Consider the following 3,951-nt stretch of genomic DNA (forward strand, 5'->3'; position numbering starts at 1 on the left):
GACATTTCATTATGTAAGATAAGATGCTAATGATATATTGTCATAAACAGCATACTAATAATGCAAAAGCAATAACATACCAATAATGCAAAAACAATAATAACATATATACTAATACAAAAGCAATAATAACATACTAGTAATATAAACGCAATAATAACATAATAACTGATAAGCCTTGCCTAATTAAATCTGTAAGTCAACAAGCTAGTTGATGTATTTTATGATTTTTATCAATTTTTACCAAAGGCTTTTCCTTTGCAAAGGACATTTTTACCTCAGAGTCTGGCAGAGGACTCCCATCTGGCCGCTATTGTGCCACACAAATCTTCCACACTTTGGGACCGACTTGCTCTGCAGAAGCATTCTCATCCTCACTGGTCTCCTTTTCCTCAGAGCTGCTTCCAAAGCAAAGCAAAATATGACATCTCTGCCTGATCAAATCACCCCTCAAGTCAGTGGGAGGTATTTGTACAGTCTCACCTTCTTAGGCCTTCCTTGCAAGTCTCTTCTTCTGCTGTTCAAACATCAAGTGACAAGGTGAAATTTGATTTGGCATGCTAAAAATTAAACTGTACAGATGAACATTTCACATGGACAGCTCTACAGGTGACAGCAGAGTGAGACTTGGGGCAGCCAAGTCAACACCAGCAGGATGAAGGCATTTCCAATAGTGCTATCTTCTTTGGACTCTTACACCTAGCAGTTTAAGAAACACCTCTAAAGTGGAGAAAAAAAATCCTAGCATGAATATGTTTGATTAGGAACCAGTTAACAGAATGGTGATGGCCCAGCAAGAGAGGAAGTAGAGGGACCTCCAAGGTACTCATTGCACACATGAGGACACACCCAGGCAGAGATTTTACTAGTTCTTGTAGTGTGATGTGTAACATGATGCTAGAGACTGTGCCATCTGCTGCTCTATCCAGCTACAGACTATTTCAGAAAAGGGAAAGAAAATCAAACAGCAGAATCCAGATCAAAAGCTTGACCTCACACTCAGCCTGTTCCTGCAGCACAGCAAAGGGACTCTCAGGATGCAGGAACATGTGCTTTGTGGTGCCAGCCAGAGACTGCAGTATTAATGCCAGAAATGTCCCCTGGACCACTTTCTGCTCTCCATTTGCCACACAGTTCTGATAAAACAGAACTGAAGAGCCCAGAGAGAATATAACCTCCCACTGTAGGCTCTGAGAGGTAAAGCACAAGGCAACCTTTCATTATATAAATATACTGATTTTTCGAAAGATTCCTTTAGGGTTCTGTGGCCTCAAAAGCATAGACTGGATTTTAAAACCTCACAGAAGGAGCTAGGTGTTTGATCACAGGGCAACTGAATGTTGTGTCTGGAGGACAAGGTAACACAACAACCCTGCTAGTGGACATGGAGTCACAGCTGCCCTCACAGCTTGACAAAAAGCAGTGTAACAAATCAGCACATCCACAAATCTTCTTGTGCTGCTCCACCTGATGCTGAAGGCAACAGGAAACACACTCAGTGCTGACAGTACAAATCACCTCAAGAAAAGGCCTGGGTCCTTTTCCTCCTCAGCTCCTCCAGACTTAAAGATCCTACCTCCTCTCTCCACAGCAGCTGCATCCAACGTAGAGCCAAAAGCTTCTTCCCACAGGTGAGTGTTGAGGATAAAGACCTCATCTGGATCACCTGCAGGCTCTGCTGCTTCCTCCTCCTGAGCTTCACTCGCTGCCACTTGGTCACTAGGACTATAGAGAGAAAGAGAGGAAGCAGAGTTGGGAAAAAACAACCACTTCTTGGCAGGTAGCATTTAGCAGAAGAGTTAACAGCCACTTTTTATTCATCCTCCACACAGTCACCCCAATTCAGGTACTCCTAAGTACTTCTGAAGGGCAATACACACAGAACTTTCTGCAGGGCTGGTGCACACTTCAGTGATCCCTGCAGTCACCTTCATCCTAGAGATTGCACATCCCAAGGCAATAACTCCTGCCTGGTACACTGTTTCAGCCTCACTTTTAAAAAAGCACCCCTAACCACATCAGAGAAGGAACACCACAAATGCTCAAAAAGCCACGCTGATGACTGACCACTTCTTGGAATCAAAAAAGTTAAAAGGTTTATGTGGAATACCCAGGAATAACAGTGTAATCATCTGCCTGGCAGCCCATCAGTGTCTTTCTGGGAAGCATCAGCTTCCATCCTGAAGGAGAACTTTGATCCAATTAAGCTTTCCACCACCACCAGCAGGCCATCACGAGCTGGGTTCTGAAAGATCCAAGTATGCTATGAAATGGATCATTTTACACAGACACTGTCATTATTTTCATACTTGCTTGCTCTCAGAAGAAGCCTTTTCCCCATTACTCTCTAAGGAACAAAAGAAAAAGCAGGTTCCCTTAAAAGCAACAATAAAAGGGGAGAGGGAGTCAAAACAGCTGCGTGGTCGAAGGTACCACATGGACAACACTTCAGGGCACATGAGGCTGCTGTGCAGCAGTTTCTAGAACTGAGGCACTGCTGGCCAGGCTCATGACACATCTCCCCTCCAGACAATGCCTCCTCGACATCCTCATCAAGGCAGAAAGTACTTCCCTGAGGTACCACAGCAGCCAAGCACAGACTGCTTCCACAAGTCCACACAGAAACAGCTCCTTCCATGTGCCCCCCTGCTTTTGTTCAGAGCACATTCCCACGCCTCTCAGCAACCCAACAGAAAGAAAACTAAAGGCACCCCTTGGGATAAACCCTTATTACCTTTGATCCTGGTCTCCAGCTGCTTTTTTCCACAGAAACTCAGCTATCTCTGCCTGGCCTTTAGAGACAGCAAGACTGAGGGGGGTAAAGGCCTCCTGAAAGGACAGACAAATCCATCGAGTTGAGAACCAAAGTCAAAAACCAGTCTTTGACAGAAATATTGCTGCCTCTTTCTGAAACAACTTCCTGAAGAAAGAGGAAAAATTTACCTTGTTCTCGGCATCAAGACTGGGCATGACGCCGGAGTAGCAGCTGCACTACACTGACATCACAGAAAAGGACTGCCAGGTGGAGGGCTGTGTTGCCAGACACGTCAGTCAGATTGGGGTCTGCACCTCTCTGCAGCAGCAGAGCCACACAGGATTCTTGGTTGAACTGCACTGTCTCAGAAGACACAAGGAAAGGAAAGACTTGCAAAGGTTGCATTTCACTCCACCACAGCTCGCTCAACTTCTGACCACTGGCAAAGGAGAGCACCCTCAAGGATCAGCTGAGAGATGCCTCTTCCACTCCAAATCCAACAGGCGTCTTGCCACACAGCTCTGAGGACAGAGTCCTGCCAGACACCTCTCCCTTCATGCACACTCAAGAAGCTCCTCTGCTCTTCCAAGAGCAGAACTTCCCTCACTCACCATCATCAGGGGTGTTCTCCCGAGATTGTCAGCAGGATCCAATTGGCAGTGCTGCCTTAGGAGAAAGTTGGCGACGCCTGCGTGGCCGTTTGTACAGGCCAGGTGGAGAGGTGTCCTAAGAATGAAACAGGGGAGCTTAACACTGACAGACAACAAAAAAACCAAAGCTGGGACACCACCCAGCCCAGGGAACCCTGCCTAGACCCTGCTGCTGCTGCTGCAATCCAGCAGGGAGGGCAGGGCCAAGCAGCAGCCCAGCACCTCCAGGAGCACTGGCGCCCACCCAGCAGCTCCCAGCACTGGAAAGCTCTCAAGTTCCCCTTCCCAGCTGACAGGGCACATCTTGCTTTGCAAGCAAAGGGGATCCCACACAAACCCTGCAGGGGGGATGCTCCTGCATGCCACCTGAGGTGTCCCAGCAGCGGCCCACAGCCCCTCACCGATTCTGTCTGTCGAGGTGGTTTGAAGCCCCAAATCTTGATCAGCCAGCGCCAGCGCCTCAGCCAGGCAGGTTGGCAGAGGCAGCCGCGTGATGCAGCTTGCTCAGCTGTTTCTGATGGGTGCCAGCAGCAGCAGCAGCGCAGG

General features: G+C 47.7%; 1 long non-coding RNA gene across 2 annotated transcripts; it reads right to left on the bottom strand.

Annotated features, from left to right (window-relative positions):
* Positions 1-283: 283 nt before the first annotated feature.
* LOC115599623 lies at positions 284-2,814 on the bottom strand. Of its 2 annotated transcripts, XR_003988544.1 has the most exons (4): positions 2,735-2,814; positions 1,577-1,725; positions 484-517; positions 284-398 (listed from the first exon to the last, which is right to left on the bottom strand). It is a non-coding gene; the product is annotated as an uncharacterized LOC115599623 (long non-coding RNA). The 2 variants fall into 2 exon arrangements; XR_003988543.1 differs by lacking the exon at positions 284-398 and having other exon boundaries at positions 455-517.
* Positions 2,815-3,951: the final 1,137 nt, after the last annotated feature.

The sequence above is a fragment of the Calypte anna genome, chromosome 24, assembly GCF_003957555.1.
Source record: "Calypte anna isolate BGI_N300 chromosome 24, bCalAnn1_v1.p, whole genome shotgun sequence".
Classification (NCBI taxonomy): domain Eukaryota; kingdom Metazoa; phylum Chordata; class Aves; order Apodiformes; family Trochilidae; genus Calypte; species Calypte anna.